Source organism: Ambystoma mexicanum, chromosome 3p (genome assembly GCF_040938575.1).
Source record: "Ambystoma mexicanum isolate Mex_15411 chromosome 3p, UKY_AmexF1_1, whole genome shotgun sequence".
Classification (NCBI taxonomy): domain Eukaryota; kingdom Metazoa; phylum Chordata; class Amphibia; order Caudata; family Ambystomatidae; genus Ambystoma; species Ambystoma mexicanum.
Genome location: NC_090925.1, coordinates 399,857,678 through 399,880,015, shown reverse-complemented (window position 1 = coordinate 399,880,015; position 22,338 = coordinate 399,857,678). Strand labels below are relative to the sequence as shown.

Below are 22,338 nucleotides of genomic sequence, written 5' to 3'. Positions count from 1 at the left end.
GCACCCAGGCGGAGCACCAGCCAATCAGGAGGCCTGGAAGATGGTTGGGTTTCTGCCAGGGACCATCCGCATTCTCTCTTGGCTGCCAGAAATCTCCTCTCTGTTGGCCATGTTTTTTGTGAGACACTGTTCCCAGAGAGTTCTCCACCACTTGCGCCCCTCACAGGTGCCCCCCTCAGACCACCATGGAGTTCTGCACCCACCCACCTCACATTACCTCTTTAACTGCAGGCAGCATTTGGTGCCTCGTTGTCCCAACTGTCTGCCTCCTGGCCGTAGAAATAGTAGAGGGACAAAATCCCTTTTTTATTTCCATGTTGCCCACATGTCTTTTAGGAGAATTGAGCAGGAACAATACACGCTGAGCCCATTTCCCTAAAAAAATACTTTAAATGTATTTGCATCCCAGACAGTGCCACGGTGAGAATAGTGATCACCCCAAAGTTCGAGGAGTACAGGTCGGTAATGGGGTTGATCCCACGCTGAGGTCCTTGCATTGCTCATGCCTACCTGAATCTCCAGCTGTCAATCCATTACTGGCCCTGTCTACACTGAATGAGTGGGTGATCACTACGATCCTCCCCCTGGGTTAGACCACCGCAGTATATGGTGGTTTTGTTGAAAAACATTTGAAAGTGGTAACTTTGTTTGATCTACATTTGATATATATATATATATATATTCACTAAAAAAAAACTCTGTTAAGGGGATGTCATGGTTAAGTTGTGCTACTACAAACCTGTGAAATTCACTAAAAAAACTTTATAAACGTGACATTATGGTTCAAAGTAAAACCGAGAAACCCCTGAAATTAGCCAGTTATGGTAGGCTAAGCAACCATAACTGCCCGCACCACTGTGCACTGCTAACACTACCACCGAGGGCATGAAAGATGGCATCACAAATGTCATTGATGACATCACTGATGACATCACATATCCATTTACTTTTCAGTCGAGGGGTTGTGAAAGTAATTTTAACAAAATAATATCAGGGATTATCGGGGAGTGTGTAATAAAGTACATACTTCATCACGCAATGTAGTGTTTTAAAGAAAATTCCATTGCAGTGTTCTTTCCAGTAGAGGAACCTACTCATACAGAAATGTAGGTATTGGCTGCAGCAGACACCACAGAGGTGCTAAGTTTGTACTGTCCAAAGTTCTATAATAAAAAAGGTGAATGTTTCTGTATCACACTTTTCTAGTCTGTGAAACATGTACTAAGTTGCTAATAAGGCATCACTTACTACACATGTCTAGTAATACACACAAAACATAAATAGACTACAATGCATACAAAGATGGAGCTTATATGTGGAGAGTAAAGTAAGCATCCAAGACGCAGTATCATTACCAACTGTGTATAATCTACATGATTATATTCACGCACAAAAATGGTTGCTGTGTTTCAGGCCTGCTTCTTCCCCTATATATGTACATCATAAGATGCAATTAAATTCTAAGGAAAGTAGTGTAATACTAATTCTGATGATTGTATCTGCTTAGATTCACATGCTGTGCATATGGTCCGACATCCAGTGGTAACCGCAGAGTATTGCATCTGGTCTTTCAGGGACCGAAAGGGGACGTCGGCATAGGCGTGTCTGTAACACTACCCCTATCAGGACGTGTAGTGTACCCAAAATCCCTCACGCGCCGAGGTCCCTCTGAAGGTTTTTAGTAGTGCAACTTAACCATAATTCCCCTTAACAAAGTCGTTTTTTAGTGAATTTCACAGGTTTTTAGAATGGGAACTTAATCATAACATCTCGTTAACAAAGTTTTTTACTGAATATATACTTTCATCAGGTGATTTTGGGAGATATGTACTATAATTTTCTTACTTTATATAGATGTAACATAGAACATACTGAACCCCCGCGCTAATGATATTTGAAAGGCACAGACTGAGCGCCTGTCTGTGGACGGGCGCGGACGAGGTCAACAGTACCCAAACAGTCAGGGGATATCTGGAATTGTACTATTGTGTTATATGGAAACTGCAGAACTTTGAAAAAGGACACATAAAGACATTATAAGTACTAATAAAAAAATAAGTGAACCTAAACGTCTGAAACAATAACAATGCATTTAATGACCATGTAGAATGAAATGGATTATACCATAAAAAAAGGTATGCCTCCAACGTAATTACCTCACAAAACTGTGCAACCATGAGCGACAGTAGACGCACACAGTACAACGAAGAGAAATTACACCAAAATAGTAAGTGAACTTCATTTTTCTTATATGTGTGTGTGTATTTTTTTATATGAGACGCAGAAAAAGTAACGTATTTCTGTTGTTTTGACACAGAAATGTGCAGTACTTTGGAGTGGCTGGAGGAGAATTTTCCACTTGGGGAAATGTCGGAAGATAGCGATAATAATAGTACACACTACTCTGCATAAGCAAATTAATGATCAGTATTTTATGGTCATTTAACACATATATATATATTTATTTTTAGCAGACCAGATAAAAAAAGAAGAAAGGCCAACAAACGACACAGAGGAAGATAGGCTGAAAAGGATGGAATTGAAAATGGACATACTAAATGACAATTTTAACAATTTAAGGCAAATTGTGGAGGAATTTTGTGAGAGGAAAAATACGATATTACTGTCCCACCTGTACCTGCCCCCCTTCTCCATTTCCTAGTGAACCATCCCCAAACCTTGAAAAAGAAAAGAAACATTTTGATGAAACATCCATCCCTTCATCCCCTCACACATCATCCCCTCAGAACCAGCCCATATTAAACCCTAATTCCCCTTTATTTGTTTCAGTATCTGCTTCCCCCAGTATTTCTTTAGATTGATGTGTGTGTGTGTGCAGTGGAAATGTTCTTATGTTAGTTGTAGTGGTAGGGTGTGAGGCAAAACATTTTTTAAAACATTTTTTTAAAATGTTCGCGGACAGCACGCCTGTTCGAGCTGGCCATAACAATAGAATATGGATGTAGTAATGGCAATACTTCTACCACTACCAATTGCATCCAAGATGGAACGGATCTTAGAACGCACCATCTGGTCAAGTTGTGCGTAAATGAACAGAATAGGGCGTCCTAAGGAGATTATACCTCTCCGTACTGCTCACAAACAAGATAAAAAATGTTCTTAGAACACACCAGGTGTCCGGAATGTCTGTAAATGAACAAAATGGGAGTGTCCTAAGGACACTAGACCTGTCCGTACCGTCCGAGGCCAAGATGGAACTGTACATAGAACATGTGCGGTGGCCGGCATGTCCGTAGGCAAAAGAAATGGAGGTGTCCTAAGGCCACTGTATCTGGCCGTACAGTCAGCAGATCATGTACGCACATGCGCACTACACCCATAAGTAATGCAAACAGCGCGCCTGTCCATAACTGTCCATGTCACTACTGACACACTTTTAATTACTTTCAAGACCCGGTACGACAACCATGAAGTGACACCTAACTTTGTTCCACAGTGCGGACATTCGCAAGGTGGTACCATGTGAAGAACGTAGTAGATTGAGTTCCTCCACAGCATCCTCCGTGTCCGATCCTCTCATCACAAGAGACACTCCTGTGGGGGAGCGCATCCCTCCAACTGCCTCACAAGCCATTCATGATGCTGTTGACCCTTACCTTTCGAAGGTCACAATATTGTGTATGTACTGCGATGCAGTACTCTGCAGGGGGGAGAGTTTTCAAAGTGCTTTTGAGGCTATGGTCATGGAACACCAGAAGAACTGTGGCTTACTTAAATAAAGGCCACCCTACATCTTTCTCTCTCCACCTGCCCTTTCTTATCCCCGTGGTTGGTGTCCCTTCCTTACCCTCCTTTGCCCTCCTCTCCTAGTGTGTTGTGTGCTAAAAAGCAATAAACTGGAAAAGAACAAAAACCATTTTTCAGAGCCGCCTTTCTCAGTTTAACAGTAGAACTATCAAGTGATGGTTGTAGGCCCCCACGCATTTCTCAAAAAGTCAGCGGACAGTCGTAGGACGCACAAAAATGGAAGGTGCAAGCAGAGCAAAACCAAAGCACTTTTCACTGGGAGTAAGTGGTGGCTCTGAAAAGAGCCTTTTGGTGGTGTTTTGTGTGTTTCAAAAAAAACTATGGATTGGAAAAAATGGATTGCCAAATAGGTGACTATGAATCCAAAAAAAGTTGCAATGCATTTTGTACATTTCGAAGAAAAATCTGATTGCCAGCATATGTGAGATGGACTCCATCTCTCTGAAAAATGAAAGTGCTGAGAAACAAAATGTTTTCATTGTGGAATGAGGACATGCCAACATCTCTTAGAAAGGCACAAACAGCCTTATTAACATTGTGCCTCGCTTTCTCCATTTGTGGACCAAATGCAGAAGAACGCAGCCATCTTTGTCGTTGTGCGATACAAGGAAAAAAGTATTTGGCAATTTGGAAACATGTCTATGACCTTTGCAAGTCCTTCCTTCATTGCAAATTGCAAAGAAATTCCAGAGGCATGGCCTAAACTGTTTCCTCCGCAATGAATGATAATTATATCAGGATGAAGCTCTGTCTGTAAAGTAGCACAGAGAGGTACCAAGTCCAGCCACCTCATTCCACGCACGCCATGCCAGTGCACTTCCACATGAGGAAATCCAAGATCTGCAGATAGACCTGAACTTTCTGCATGCACCATCAACCAATGTATCCATGAGTCTCCCAAAATCCAGATATCTGTTTTCGAGCACACAGAGCCATGGCTGTCTGGTGCCCTGTCAGGGAGAAGATGTTCACAGTAAATTTCTCTGTTCAGAACACACCCACTGACCTTTACAGACCAATCCTTGCACATTCTCATTTGCATGCGTCTCCACCCCAGAATCCCCATTGGTAATATGTGCTGTCTGCAGACTACCGCCATGTCGGTGGACACATAGAGGATCAGAGCGTGACGACTGTACATTTAAATATTATTCCCTTTTTCCCCTTTAAGGTGGGCTCTCAAAAAGAGCAGTTTTTTTTTGTTTTCTGGGCAGATGCCTTACAGTCACCTGTTATTTTGTATTTTTTAAATATTTTTTCTTCTTACTTTACTCCTACAATCATTACAGAACCTTCTCCAAAGCAAGCCTTACATTCCAAAAGAAAATGGCATTTCCCAAAAAAGATAACGCAACACCATCTGCTTCAAAATAAGCCGCATTACTGGGAACAATGTTCTTTTGGCTGCAGAAAAACATACCCGCTTGTAACATGAATGCACGATTGATGTTACACCTCCCAATAGTTTGACCAGGAAAGACAACAGAACTTTGTCCCATTTTCCTCTAGGGAGTAACCCAGAAAAAATTACTTTCGCAGTTGGAAAGATGTTAATGACTGCTTGCACCAACTGTTCCAAATCTTCCAACAAAGTATGTGAACTCACGTAGCCCAAATAGCAAGCACCGTAGTGCAAAAGTACAACATGGGGAGTGGTCATCCTACGCATGTCTCTGCAAACTTTGAGAATTGCCGCAACATTGCGATCACTCTCACCGCGCCACACCACCTCCACTCCTCTCACATCGAAATTGTGTGCCACATGCCTACATTCAGAATAGTGCTGTAAACCATGCACAAAAATATCTCCAAGGACCAAAACCCTGACTCTCTCCACCTCTGCCATCTTCACGATATGCACCGTCTTTCGACACAAAAGAACAATGTGAACATCTGATTGGCTGATGTCTATGGTCCCCTTTCCATGCTGGATTTGCTGTAGAACCCTGTATGTGACACACCCTACCCACGGACAAGCGGTGTCTACGTGTGGCACGTAACTCTTAGCGAGTCCTTCTACCCTTTCGACATCACTCGCAAATCCATTCCCTCATTGGACACAGCTAAGCAGTCACATAACCATCCGCCAATCACATGCAACATCTCTACATCTAACTCCGTCATCAAAATTTCGCACTTCAAATGTACTATTGATCACTCTGAATTCAAGTCGCATATTATTACAAAGGACCTACTTCAAAAACTACTGTGCAAGTGTTGTGGATTTCTACATACAGCTCCATGCATGCACACATGCATGAGTATAAATTACAGGTATGTGTATTTTAATCAGAGAACATGTGCAACCCTTATGATTTAATGTAAACAAATCAATGGCACTAAATTTGCATAGCCAATACATACCAGTGCTCCCCCTTTAATTGCAAGACTTCCGATTTTTCATTCACAAACTGCACTACTTCTTACTGTCTCCCGCATAACCCATACATACGTAACAACACTCCCTATTTAGCGCAAAACTCGATTTTCCATTAGAAAATGTCATAATTTTTTACTGTGTACCGCCTACATTAATGCTACTTCCAATCCGGTCGTATGAGAAAAATAAATGCTCCCGATTGCTGTGGTGACATCTCCCTCTGAGGGTCTCCCGATTTTTCAGATCCGTTCTTATAAAATGAAAGTATTTAATTTTTTCCCATCTACTACAATGACCTATCACTTACAAACCTCTCTGCTATGGACAACACAGCTTAAAAAAAACTAGGCATTTTCATAAACTAAAAATTGTACTCATTTGCGAATCACGTTCAACTAACATACTGCAAATAACATACAGAGGCAGTACATAGTGTAGTGAAATGCACACATACGCTCTGTTGAGATGTCAGAGGAGAATACTCCAAAGAAAGATGCAAAATTAACGTGCACAATAACATCACTGCTTTAAATACACGAAGTTACTAACTTCTACTTTTTACAATCGCAGTGAAGACTACTCTCCTAAAAATCAACAGCATCTACACGGCAAATGACATATCCGAAGAAACCTGGTCAGTCCGCAAAAAAAAGTAAGTACAGTACTACCTTTATATTCTTACTGCTCCTCAAAGAGACTGTGTGGGTTATTTATTTAATTTGCGCACCAAAACAAACATTGCTTTCTGAACCATTCTACCCACAAATCCCCATTTATTGTACAAAGAATAACATGCAGAGTGGCTCACAAATCCCTTTGTTTTTGGAACTCAAATAACATACAGAAGCCTTAGAATGTTAGTACTAGAAATTAAATAGCTGTTTCAATTTTATACCATTACGTTTACTATTAATGCTTCTCCTCACTACTAGCTCACTTTGTACTCTCATCTGAAGCACAGTGTAGTAGTATACAAAGAGTAAATTAGGCTCCCCATCTCATTATAACAGGCCAATGCACATTCACACACCACCACAAACAGCTTCCCCATCAAACTCATGCACTCATCCACAAAACACATATACATTGTACAACAGACCAAACCATGCCTTCTTTTTTTCAACAGACCCCAAAGAATGCCTACCAAAAAGCATGTCGGTAGAAAGGAACGCAGAAATAGAGCAAATGAAAATAAAAGTGTCCAAAGTAAGCATCCATCTGTGGAAGAGTTTGTAGAGAACGTTGGAACAAAACACCTAATACAGTCGTTTAGCAAAACAAAGGAAGCTTCAACTACCGAAACTGTACCTCGTCTATCAAAATGTGCCACTGCTAACAATGCTCCTATTAATCCTGATATATTAACAAGAACCCATAGTAAAAAAATATTTTAGCAAAAATGTTTCGCCACAGAATCCTTCAGAATCTAATAAGAAGAGTACCAAAAACATCCTCAACCCTTAAAACCTACCATAGAAAATAAATCCTACAAGCTCCCGTAGACAGTTCAATCCTTCTCAAAGGGAAGTTGTTTATATTAGTGTTAAATAGGATGAAACCACTAACAAAACTAAGTACTAAACTACAAAGGGAACTTGTCAATGAACGGAATGTGAACAAAAATAACTTCTTAACTATTTGTGGAGGTGAATGTAGTCACACAACAACCACAGAACCATATTTTAATGAAGAAGCATACAAACATAATCAAACAAACACAATTGCCATCCATAGCAGTGGACTAGGGTATGAAAAAATCAATAATACCATCTTGGAACAAGAAACACTGCTTACAAAAGTATCCCCTCAAAACTCGGAATTACCTCTCGATTGGACTGAACCAGACCGTCCAGTATATGAACCAGACCGTCCATTATACAAATGGCCATGCAGGTCAATGTGTGACATTCCTAACAAATCTTTCAAATCTTTACGTCAGTTCCTCATTCAGTATGTGAAAGGTAATTACAAAATTAAAATGAAAGTGCTGCAAAATATTGATATCTGTCCAGTGCGCAAATACACAGGACTACAAGGACATTCATTAGCCTGCATTTCAGGACCTATTTGCAAAAGCACATTCCATGATATCAAAAGGATATCAATACATCATTAAAATGTAAGAAATCTAGTGTATAAAAAGTACCATGCTAAAAGTCCAGCTTTAGAATTAGCCAATTTAAATAACACTCTTCTGTATGGTACACCCAAATACCTACAACACGAAATCGACCGTATCCAGAGAAAATATTTTGGAAGTGAAAGCCACTTACAAAATGCAATAGTTTTAGAACAGACTAGCAACAATTCTGCACATAGCAACCCTCTATTACACACATACAAAAAAGAAATACAAAAATGTAATAGTGCATCAGCTGAAGTACCAAACCATGTGTGTGTGTGTTGCCGCAGAACGTTTTACCAAAGAAACACAAAATATATAGACATATCATACAAAATAGAAGACAATGAAGATTCCAAATGGTTTCATTTAGCTCTCTACCTTGCAGCAGAAAACAAATACAAAATAAGTGAACCCCTAATATGTTACAGTTACTGCACTACAAAACTGGACAACAACCAAACTCCATCACGTGCTATCACAAATAATTTGGAATTGTTCCCACTACCAAAACCCCTGCAACAACTAAATTTATATGAGAGCATCATCATTCAAACAGTTCACCCATTTCAAGCAATTATAGGCCTTCAACCAAAAACAGCAACATTACCTCCCTCTGAATTGGTGAAAGGCCTTTGTGGCAAAGTAGTTTACTTGCCATTAGATCTAACAGAAAATGTACACACTCTCATAATGTCAGACAAGCCTTGCAATATCTGAAAGACAATAACAAATACTACAAAGAAATAAATATTGAAGAAAGCTTAAGGGAAACAACTGAAATAATTCAAGAGTCATCAGAAACTGGTCAATTTGAAATTCTGGATCTGGCTGCAGTATCCACTCTTTTGGACCATTAAACAATTCATCCATTGAATTCCAATGAAAGCGTAGAAGATGCACTAGAAACTTACCAAATGCGACAAACTAAAGGGCCACCAATGAGCATATGGGAAAAAAGTAAAGAAGCACATGCTTTTCCACTGCTATTATTCCTACTGGCAAAGGCAGAAGATATGATGATAGACCCACTCAGATTACCGCATCAGAATACCGCTCATTACGAATGTATTCGCAAGATCCCAGATTTAGACAAAATGTGGAATACATATTCCACCTACTCTTTGAAAGTGAACTAGCAACCCTATGTTACGGAGTTGCACACATTTTGAAATCTGGAACCCACTTTCAAAATATGTCAGCTACGTAATTAATACAAAAAGTACAAGAAAAAGATGAGGTTTTACAATCAAGTATAACAAACATGCGTGGTACAAAAGAATACTGGTTCCGACGGCACGGTGACATACGGTGTATTATCAGAAACCTTGGACCACCGACTTGGTTTGTTACACTAAGTTGTGCAGAATATGCATGGGAAGATTTACATGAGTTCCTACGCATATCAAACAACAACAAAACCAACATAGATATATTAACACCTGGAGAACTTTGCTCTCTAGATCCAGTTAATATGTCAAGATATTTCCATCATCATTTCATTCCTATGCTACACTTTATTTGTAATAAAACTGTTCCTCCCTTCGGAGAAGTGCAACACTTCTTTTGGAGAACAGAATACCAAGCGAGAGGAGCACCACATAGTCACATGCTTTTATGGATCAAAGATGCACCTAAATTTGGTCACGACAGTGATGCCAATGTTTTGCAGTTCATCCAAAAATATGTCACTTGTGAAATCCCTTCACAATGGACACATAGTGACCTGCATGGACAGATTTTACAATTTCAAAGACACAAATGTGGCAAATATTGTCGTTGCAAATACAAAAGTAAAGGGAAATACTACACCAAATGCTGCTTTGGTTTGCCTAGACCAGTTACAGAAACAGGTGAAGTGAACAACTTCATGTCTTCAGTTCGACATAGTGTTAAAGGTAAATCACCTAAGAACACGTATTACATAAAAAGAACAGAAGGATCCAAATATATCAATGATTACAATACAATCATTGCCCTCTTATGGAATGCAAACATAGATGTGCAATACATTGCAGACAATTCCACTGCAGTTGCACGATATGTTACAGCCTACTTAACAAGAGCAGAAAAAACAGAGGTTCAAGACCTCTGGAATGACCTATCATCAGACAAAACACTATCTCAGAAATTGTACAGCCTAGGCATAAAAATGCTCTCTCATAGAGAATGTGACACCTATGAAGCGGCAGATCGTTTAACCAGTACTGCTTTGTATGGAAAATCAGACAAAATAGTATGGCTAAGTCTTGGTCCTGCTAAATCTAGAAAAAGAGTTCTAAAATCATATGAGGACATAGAAACAATTACCAGAAATGATCCCAACAGCCAAGACATTTTAAAAAAGCAATTTACTGGACACTTACTATCCTAACAGGAGTAGCACTTTGGAAATCATGTGTCTATACCACATAGGTCAAAGCTTTGCATACAAAAATAATATAAAACCCGATGAAAGCAAAGCTAGATATAGAGTGACAGATTATGAAGGCAGCTTAGTGAAACTTACCAAACGAAGTTTAATTAATCATGTCAAATTGTCATTAAAAACTCCTCAACCGAAAGAACTATATTGCATGTCTCTGCTACAACTTTTTAAACCATGGAGAAAAGAGGAAGAAATACTAGATAACTATGACTACAATGAAGATGCTTTCAAAGCAAATGAAAGCGCTATCACTGATGCAAACTTTACGCAGTACAAAACAATGTTGCACAATGAACAGCAACACGAAGAAGAACTTCAGGCCCGACTAGATAAGGACACTTCCGACAGTAGTCAACCTTCCGTAACAGGAAGCCAAGCACCACTAGGACAGCCACTAATAGCAAATGAGGGAGAATTAGCTATGACAGACGTGGAAAACACCATGTGTCACTATGAACAAGATATAGAAGACTTAACTGTACTACAAGCAAAACTTAACAAAGATCAGCACACCCTTTTTGAAGAAGTGACAAAACAAATTGCACATGGTGTACAACACGAAAATAAAGAATGTACCTGCCACATTTACAAACCTATACTGCTGTACGTCAGTGGTGAAGCTGGGTCAGGAAAAACATTCTGAATCAAAATCATCAGCAAGTTCTTTCAACAATTGACAAACAACAAACTGTCAGCTGTTGTAACAGCCTCCACAGGTTTAGCTGCCTATAGCATAGGCGGTGTCACTTTACACCGATTACTACTCCTTCCAGTAGAACACCAAAACAAATTAGACTATTACAGTCTTTCTGCAGATGCTGCAATGGAACTATGCAGAATATTAAAACAAATGAAAATGCTACTAATATATGAAGTGAGCATGGTCTCCAACCTAATGTTGGCTTTTATTCACCTCTGATTGCAAGAGGTACTGAAAACAAAGTACGAAGAACTCTTTGCAGGGAAACACATTATCGTTTTCGGAGTTCTTCTACAATTGACACCAGTAAAAGGTGAACCTATTTTTAAAACCTTAGGACACAAACTCTGCCGTAAAACTGTTATCAGCATAGGAAATGTCAACCTTTGGCAACATTTCCAATACAGAGAATTAACAGAAAAAACGTGCGACAATCTGCAGATCTCACTTATGCCAACATTTTAAAAAGTATTAGAGTTGATGTACTATCTCAAGAAGCACAAGCAATATTGAAAAACCGGCACATTCATGCACTTTATGGCGATAATGCATGTGCAATTAGCGCACAAAAATGTCAATTGTATGGCCTTAATGCCAACTCTTGCAAACTGTTCCAAATTCAATTAAATAATGTTAAAAAAAGAAATGCAACCAATAATGGAAATTTGCACCACAGACAAGCTAGACGTACATGGTATGACACTATCCATGTGTAAGCAAGCCTCAACAAGACTAAAAAATACCTTAGAAAATTCAATCTCCAACACAGCTGGGTTGGAAAAAATATTAAAATTATCCTTAAATTGTAGAGTAATGCTTAAAAGTAACATTGACGTGGAGCAAGGGCTAGTTAATGGGGCACTGGGTATAGTTGTTGGCTTTCAAACATACCCACGTGACAACAACAATCCGTTTGTCAATATTCGGTTTGACAAACTTTTAGAAGTGAAAAGGATAGGGCGCTCAACTGCTCGATTCCTTCTCTTCAGAGTTATGTATGTACGTAGAGAACAATTTTCTCTAACGCTTGCATATGCAGCCACCATTCATAAATCCCAAGGTTTTACCCTAGACAAAGCATTGACAGATATAGGAAACACAGTCTTTAAAGAAGGCATGAGCTACGTAGCACTATCACGCTTACGTACACTTGACGGTCTATTTCTAATCAACTTTGATGCAAGTAAACTGAACGCTGATATTCCTTGCATTTTAGAATACAATAGACTGTGTTCACTGTACACCCCCCATCTGAAAAAATATCCTTTTCCAGAAAAAGTAAAACGTGGTCAAAGAAAACTAATTCAAACAGAAATGCAACAAAATCTGACGGCAAATCCTTCAAAGAAAACAAAAGAAGCTAAAACGTCATCAATTACCACACGCAAAGAAGAACCTATTAGGGAAAGTAAATCAGGTATGTCTTCAAAGAAGGAACAAAAACTCTGACAAAAGCACTGAGATAGAACTAGGTGGTCCATTCAAATTTTCAAATGAAACTGGTGTAAGTTGCTATGTAAATGTAGCAATGAATATTCTATTTCAATTGCCACCAATTGTTAACAATATTTACTTACACAGTACAGACCAATTGTGTTTGCAAATGTTAGTCCTTCATAGAAACGCAACAAACAATCCTGACTCCACGTACAGTGTTCACGGAATAAGACAAGGATTGGACTACTGTGCTGGAATGGTGAGTTTCACTATAAACTCACAAGAAGATCCACAAGAATGTCTAATGTACTTACTACAAGTACTGGAAAACAAAAACATACATATAAATGAAATCGTCCAGATTTCATACATATGGAAACATACATACACTCTCTGTAACAATGTGATACAGGAACAAATCCCAAATGAGCGATTTGTGTATGTATCCATACCTAATTTTGAATCCATTCCATTTCAGCAACTTGTACAGAATGCAAACCATGGCAGATTATGTGCTATGTGCAATTCAGATAATCACTTCAGCTTATTGATACAAACACATAGTAACTACATAATACTTGTGCTTCTACGTTACAATTCAGATGGTACCAAAAACAACTGCAAGCTGACTGGATTCACACACGGTCAAGTGTCACTTGGAAAGAAAACCTTTACAGCAATAGGTACAATCTACCACGCAGGAGCTACAACCAATGCAGGTCACTACACTGCATACATTAAAAAGAAAAGTGGATGGTTTGAATGTAATGATAGCACCATTACTCTAAAGCAGAGATTGCCAGCTAATCTTACAAATGCATATTTAATCTTCTTAAAGCCAACATTGAATAACTAATGTGTACTACAAAAGTAACAGAAATTCAAGTAAACAACTATAAACAGTTAGAATACGCCAACAGGTATCTAACTGCCCAAGAGTGTATAACAACCACACAGATAAATGAACACCACAGATCGGTAAGAAAAAATGCACAGTTAGAATACGCCAACAGGTATCTAACTGTTTTTAAAAATCTGCAACAAGCCAACAGACATAACATTAATCGGAAACAACAAGGAAACACTCAAAGAAAACAAAGAAATAGTTTGTAGCATAGCAAAGAATGATTTATTTTTAATCCAACAAGGCTGTTTTTCCCCCAGACCAAAGGATTAGAAAAACAAACACAGAAACAGGGCAAAATGCACAGTACACTGGTTTGTAAACTACACATGAGGGTCCAAAATAAAGGTAAAATGTCTATTCTACAATGTAATAAGTCTTCATGAAGTACAAACACTAACATGCTCTTTTCTTTTAACACAGAAATTAAAAAAGGATATTTCCGCCAAGTACTAAAATCATATAAGAAATATATGGATTCTCAGCAAAGTAAACAGTAAGTATAATTGCACACATGGCATACATATTCTAATCTGCACGTCTAATCTATGGCAGTAATATGGTGCAGTGGCTGTAGGCAGGGCCTACCATCTTGGATGTATAACCTACCACCTACACTCTGCGGCCAAGTAACCAAGACTATAGGTCATACTCACAACCAGCGCAGCATATAAAAACCATGGTGCTTATAATTTCACTACTTATAAGTTTACTCTTGGGTGCATGGTCTGCAGCCATGCACCTAAGACTATAGGTCGTGCACACAACCAACTCACCACAGCACACCCATGCTGACTTATAACCTCACTGCTTATGACTTCAGTCTTGGGTGCATGGCCTTTGGCCATGCACCCAAGACTCTCGGTCCTGGCCAGAACCACCACAGCATATCGCACCCATTCTGGCTTCTAACTTCACTATGTATAAATGTGGGTTTGGGTGCGTGGCCTTCGGCCACGCACTCAAGACTGCAGGCCCTCCTCACAACCACCTAAGTGATGTGCGATACTACATGTGTATTTATAGCTTTGACATGCTGCAGTGGTTGTGGCCAGGGCCTAGAGTCTTGTAAGTATGGCCTACGGCCATGCACCCAAGACTCTAGGCCCTGGCCACAACCACTGCAGCATATTACACCCATGGATGCTTATAAATCATTACAACACCCATAGAATGAAACATTATAACTGTAGCAAGTGCTTATAACTTTGTTCAGGGGTGCATGGCCTTTGGCCATGCACCCAAGACTTTACACACTCCCCACAACCATCTGATCAATAAGCAGTACTACAGGTGTATCCATAGCTGTGACATGCAGTGGGGGTTGTGGCCAGGGCCTAGAGTCTTGGAAGAAAGGCCTACGGCCATGCACCCCAGACACTTGGCCCTGGCCACAACCACTGCAGAATATTACACCCATGGTCGCCTATAAATCATTAGCCCACCCATAGAATTAAACATTATAACTGTAGTATGTACTCAATTTGTACCCAGGACTCTAGGCCCTGCCCACATCTACCAGATACATAATCGATTGTATGGGTGTGATGTATGATTGTGATATGCTGCAGTGGTTGTGGGCAGGGTCTACACTCTTGGGTGTAATGCACCCAAGACTTTAGCTCCTGGCCACAACCACCACACCGTATCACACCGATTGTGGCTTCTAAGTGCACTATGTATACATTTTGTTTTGGGTGCATGGCCTTCTCCCACACTCCCAAGATGCTACACCCTCCCCGGAACCACCTGAATGATGTTTGATACTATGGGTGTACCTATAGCTGTAATATGCTGCAGTAGTTGTGGCCAGAGGCGAAAGTCTTGGGTGTAAGGCCATAGATATTTCTATGTATGGCTGTGCAGTATATAAAACCCATAGTGGCTTACAACTGCAGTGCTTATAACTTTGTTTTTGGGTGCATGGCCTTGGCCATGCACCAAACAGCCTATGTCCTCGCCACAACAACCACAGCATATCACACACTTTGTGGCTTGTAACTGCACTAGATATAAATGTGGTCTTGGGTGTGTGGACTTCGGCCATGCACCCAAGACTGCAGGCCCTCCCCACAACCGCATGAGTAATGTGCGATACTACGGGTGAATCTATAGCTGTGACATGCTTCAGTGGTTGTGGCCAGGGCCTAGAGTCTTATGTGTATGTCCATAGATGTTTCAATGCATAGGTGTGCAGTGGCTTATAACTCCAGTGCTTATAACTTTGTTCATGCCGAAGGCCATGCACCCAACACTGTACACACTCCCCACAACCATCTGATCGATAAGCAATACCACAGGTGTATCCATAGCTGTGACATTGCGGTGGTTGTGGCCAGGGCCTAGAGTCTTGGAAGTATGGCCTACGGCCATGCACCCAAAGCTGTAGGCCCTGGCCACAACCACCACACCATATTACACCCATGGACGCTTACAAATCATTACAACACCCATAGACTGAAACATTATAACTGTAGCAAATGCTATCCATAGAAAAAAAACATTTAACTACTCCATGTACGCAATTTCAATGTTCCCTAACACCACGTGTGTCCTTAGAACCGTTTCAAGTTCCCTGCGCACAACACGGACTGAAGTACTATCCTTATGAGACCCCTCATTTTCTGTACTTACAAACATCCCAAACAAGGCGACCATAGGGAATACATCATTAACACCTACCACCTGAACAAATACAGTATTTCACCCATCTCTTACTGTCTGCACTTCCCCAAGCACTCTGACACAGCGAAACAGTTTCCAAAATAGCACTTTGCCGCTGGTCGGCGCCACGCTGTCGGCAGAGCCAAGATGTTGAGCGCATCCAAACAATCTGACGCAGAAAACGCCTCACTGCAGCCAATCGGCGGAGACGTCGCATGTCCGCAGTCATGATGCCAGCCCCTTAGCCAATGGGTATCTTGTCCGCGGAGCGAACAGGGAAATGTGACCGCGGAGCGGACATAGATATCACTAAATATTTTAGACCTACTTTTTGGTCGTTTTAAAGAAAACTATTGCACGGATTGTCACAAAATTTACAAAAGCACGCTTTCAAGACCAAGCCCCTGCCACAAATTTGGTGAAAATCCGTCCAGCGGTTTGGCCTGTAGGCGAATGCAAAGTTTTTCCCCCATTCAGCCTACAGGAAAAAAAGATGTTTGGGGCCACACCAGCTTCTAGAACACCCAAGGCTACAGTGCCACCTTCCTTTCCGAAGTGTCCACTGCAGTATCTGGGATTTTACCAGGGGGGTGATGCCACATCTCTTAACACAGGCAGAACATGGGACACCATCATTCACATTGGACCTGCAAGCATTACTGACCATTGTTTTTTTGCCAGTGACTTTGGCAGCCAACACTATGGGCCTGATTTATAGAATGTTTTCAGCATGCAAAAACCCTTACATCGATTCATGGAGCCGTCATTGCACATTTTTCTGGGACCTTGCAGGAACTTTGCGTAGGTCCGTCATGTCTTTGCGTGAAGTCAGGTGCTTCATGCAACACTCCACTCAAAGTGTGGTATGGGCTACTCATGGAAATAAATGGGGGTTGAGCATGCATATTCTCCGTTCCCCGCACAGAATTAGAATGAACAAGGACTTATGTGGGTGTTTCCGGGAATGGGCTGTGCAAAGAAATCACACTCTCAGCAGTGCGCAAACACAAGCATATTCATGGATCTGACCATGTAACGCCACGTCGGGTGAAGAAGCACGCAAAGCTTGCGATCTTACCGCCACATGAAAGGACCCACAAATTGCCAATCACATGGGAACCATTGTACAAAGGCAAGGTTGGATTGGGAATTTAGGGCTGCACACAAACAGTTGGGGTGCCGCTGCAGTTAGGGGTGTTTGTATGCAAGTTGGTGAGGTGCAGCCTTGATTTACATGCGTTTGCACGTGAATTTACTGGGTGCTGCCTTCACTTACAAGAAGTGAAATGCATGTTATCAGGGTGCAGTTAGGAGTTATGGGGGACCGTACGCAGGTTCCACAGGATGCTGCCTCTGTTGTGGCAGGATGGGCCACAGAATTACTGGGATGCATGACGTTGCAGATGAAGACTGTGCAAAGGTGGATGGATTTGCTTTACGTGGAGGTGTGTTGTGAGCGTTCCATGGGCAAATAGACATTTTTCATGCATCGGGTTGTTTTGCCCAACGAATTCCATGAATACGCAGAGTGCGCAAAGAACACTTTGCTCGCAAGGATGTGCAAAGTAGATTTCAGCACCGAGTGCTTTGCAGGATTTTTGCACGTTTTCTATGAATCTGTCCTTATGGGTGAAACACAGAAATAACAGGCAACAGGTTCCAAGGGGCGGTTACTTAAATTGTTCAAAAGAATGAATTATCTAAGGTTTACCAGGATCTCAGGTACTTTAGACTCAGCCAAAAAGACAATCAGAAATAAAAGTAAAACAATAGAAAACATACCAACTAAATAATTAATTAATCCCAAAATGAAAATGGAGCGCAAATCTTCGTAAAAATTTAAAAAAGAGTCACGTGTAAAATGGGTAAGACCTTAGTTAGACCATAAGAGGTTTTCAATCAAAATGCAAACACATTATAATATTACAATTAAAGTCTCCCACCCGCCTTGAACGCACAGCCTGTTTCACGTATGTCCTTCAAATATTAATGAGTAAAAATATCTTAATTTAGAAACATTTTGTCCTAAAAGCGTAACTATCCTGTGGTATGTATGACTTCTGCGGGGGCGTGCGGGAGAAAGGAATTTTCCTGTGGTATGTATGACTTCTAAGGGGGCATGAGGGAGCAAGGAATTATTCTGTGTTTTACGTATGACTTCTGAGGGGGCGTGGATGAGCAAGGAATTTTCCTGTGGTATGTATGACTCCTGAGGATGTGGGAAGCAAGGAATTATCCTGTGGTATATATGACTTCCTTCTAAGGGGGTGTGGGGGAGCAAGGAAATATCCTGTTATATGTATGACTTGTGAGGGTGTGGGAAGCAAGGAATTATCCTGTGGTATGTATGACTTCCTTCTAAGGGGGTGTGGGGGAGCAAGGAAATATCCTGTTGTATGTATGACTTGTGAGGGTGTGGGAAGCAAGGAATTATCCTGTGGTATGTATGACTTCCTTCTGAGGGGGTGTGGGGGAGCTAGGAAATATCCTGTGGTATGTATGACTTCTGAGGGGGTGTGGGGGAGCAAGGAATTATACTGTGGCATATACGACCTCTGAGGGGTCGTGGGGGAGCAAGGGATTATCCTGTGGTATGTATGGGTTCTGAGGGGTCGTGGGGGAGCAAGGGATTATACTGTGGCATATATGACCTCTGAAGGGTCGTGGGGGAGCAAGGGATTATCCTGTGGTATGTATGGGTTCAACAACAAAACAAATATTCAAATATAAAAATGAAAAGAAATAAAAGTAAGGCAATGAAGTTTCCATCCCTTTATTTCTTTTGAAGGAAATTCAAAATTCTTATGTTTTGTTACTTTCATTAAAATCGCTCTAAGGCCAAGATTTCTCATAGTAATAATCTGTTGCAAATAGCAAACATATATTGTCCATATTATAGTCTAATTTAAGTGTATTACAAAACAGATAATCAAACTCCAAATGAATGAAACTAATGCTGTGTTTCTTAACATGGAGTGATAGTGACATCTACTGTAGACCAGGACTATTGTCACGCATTTCTTCATTCATTTTTAGTTCACAGCAAAAACAGTTGTGTGGCCCCGGAAGGGCCCCCATCTTAAGAGTAATGTTTGGGCCTTGCAGTGGCTGAGCCCTTTAGAGAACCCCAGCTCACTTAAAGTCCTGTGGGTGTGCATGCTAAGGGGAGCAGTATACAGCCTTTAGTAACATCGACGCCAGACTTTTCCGTCAGGTTCTTGCAAGGGCCAATCAGAGACATCACCAGACAGGCCCGAACCCTTACAAAGATGGATAGGGGTGCGGATTGTATGCCCAACATAATGTTTGCCAATTCAGTGACTGGCACTGCCCCGGCCTTGCTGGCTGTTCAGCAGCACTACATGTTGGGGTATGTTACCATTACATGATCCGGGTCTGAGTGCGGAAATAGATCTTAATCACGGTATATGTGTGCTGCTCTCTGAGGTTTGGCTCCTCATTTTATTTTTCTTTCTGGCCAAGGCGAGTCGAGCTAAAGATGTTTACCATGGTATGGTGTTGTAATTTGAAAACCCAGCCTACAAACCCTCGGGTCACCAAACACACCAGGCTCATTTCATTATTTTACCCTAAACCTTCCTCGAAAGAACAAAAGGAAGGCTTCTAAAAGACCTGGTGTTCGCCATTCCTCGGCTGTGGACTCATTGCTGGGACTCATGCAAGCGAGAGAGCCACAGTCACCACAGACCTGACGACCACGATTTCACCCCATCATTTGTCAGAAATCCAGGGTTTCTGGAGCGCAAAACTCTCTTACCCTGAAAGAGGTTTGGCACTGCCCAGGGGGGAAATTAAAATCACTTCCTTTGCTCTGGGTCTGCGTGATGTTGATTTGCGCCTGAGAATGGAAAGTTAAAGCGGTGTGAGGGAACTCTGCGGCTGCACAGCTGTGCAAATGAAAACGGAGGCCCACGGGCCCCCGCCAATCCCAAGCGAGCCACTTAGTCATAAAGGAATCCAGGGCAAGGCTTCAGCACATCAAAAGAAAATACAGAAAGTCCTTGATGACTAAGAGTCTGGCCCCTTGACAAGAGGAGCACCTGCTGTCCCCATTTTGAAAGCCCTGCTCGGTGACTCACCTGCCCATCATTTCACCTCATATTTCAACTGGTTTCCCACATTTCCTTAAACTTGAGTTAAACTTGGCCCAGGAGTTATTGATCTATCCCAGGCCTTTTATATTGAAATGCTTGAGTATTCAGTGCTCTCTCATGTGCAAGCTATAGGAATTGCTATCGGCTTTAGGTGTAGCAGGACCCTAATACCCACATTTAAAATACATGTTTACTTGGTCTGGGTCAAAAGACAGACGTAGTTTCAGTGCGGAATCTACCACCTTCAGAGGGTCCACTGACCTTTTTGATGATATGCAGCTTGTGAATTCACTTCTGAGCAGAGACGTAGCCAGGATTGTGTAGCAAGGGGGGCCTGCGGCTATTGTAGTAGGGCGTACCCTAAGGGGGGCGGAGCCTGAAGAGGGAAGGGGACTGTTTTGCCCCTGCCAAATGTGCAGGAGCAAAGGAGTGCAGCAAGGAAGTGCGGACAAATAAAAGGAGGTTCGGGGGCAGGGGGAAAGGTTCTCAACCGATAGTTAATGGGTGAAAATGGTGTATTTTACAGTACAGTTTCTGTGATAAAGTAGGTAAAAAGCCACACTGTTTACATTCCTAAAATATTTTAAAAAGTCCATTGCATGCCAAGTCACCAACAATGCACACAAACATTTTCCAATGCATTTTCATAATGCCTTTGTCCACTATGTGCCAGTACTATCCAAGGGTAAAAAACCTTTTCATACTGATTGTGCCCACATGTGCATTCTGGTTCATCTATATATGCCAGTATGCCCACATAAGAAAATACACTTGTTTGCTTTGCCAAAAATGCCAGTAATGATGCTATGACAAAACATGTGCATGCTCGCTCTGCCAATATATGCCAGCCTCCCCACATAATAACATACTCCTGTTGAATGTGCCTTAATGCAAGTAAAAAAAAAAAAAAAGCCATGCCTCATTATGAAAAAATGTCCGTGCTGGCTACACAACCCAACTCCCATATAAAAACACTCTTCATGTTGTATTTGCCCCCTAATGTCAGTAAAAACTGTCACGGCACTGTAAGAAAACATTGCCCTACGGGCTGCACAAATTTGCATCAGGTACACCATTAAAGCTGCATTCATTCATATGCGTGCAATTACATACACCCCCTTGTATACATTAATACATACACACACTTGCACCTCCCCCTCGCATTCATGCAAGCATACACACATACAATCCTTCCTCTTTATCTGTTGCCCTCCAGACTTCATAGGCCTACCTCCTCAGCTGCCACATCAGCTGCTTCACAGGCTTACGGCTCCCGCACTCCACGCAGACAGGAACCAGGAAGCAGGGAGAGCTTCCTGGTTCCTGACATGCACAGAGCACAGCAGCCAGACAGCGACTCCTGCTGCTCAGCATGCAAAGTGACAGCTGTAAATGCCCACACAGCGCTGAAGGCTGGATGGTCATTTACATATTTTTTGGTCGGGCCTTGCTGCCCGGGCCCTACCCTGTCTACACACCTGCTTCTGAGCATAGATCAAAGATCCACTCAGAGACTCTATCAGTGCCCCCTGTAGACTATTTCATAAAATAAAACCTGGAAAAGATGACTCCAAGTGAATAGCACTACAAGAAGTGGAAACGAATGCCAGGTTGTTAATTGGAGTTACAATTAGCTGAACGTGAACATTTTTGTATATATCACAAGCATTCCTTTCAGACCACCATGGCCAGACTGAATGGCAGGCAGTTAGACGTGTGTTTTCTAACAATTTGGCTTCTATATTGAAAACGGGGCCTGAGTGAAGAGCCAAAGAGTTAGGATGATAAATCAATAGACCTATCAAACCACCTCTACAGGC

The 22,338-nt window shown here is 41.4% G+C and overlaps 1 long non-coding RNA gene across 1 annotated transcript in view; it reads right to left on the bottom strand.

The window, feature by feature from the left end:
- The window catches only part of LOC138579543 (uncharacterized), a 185,245-nt gene extending 163,447 nt beyond the window's left edge, over positions 1 to 21,798 (bottom strand). The window contains exon 1 of the long non-coding RNA XR_011304055.1: positions 21,750 to 21,798. This is a non-coding gene — a long non-coding RNA (uncharacterized lncRNA). The remainder of the gene's footprint in view (positions 1 to 21,749) is intronic.
- Positions 21,799 to 22,338: the final 540 nt, after the last annotated feature.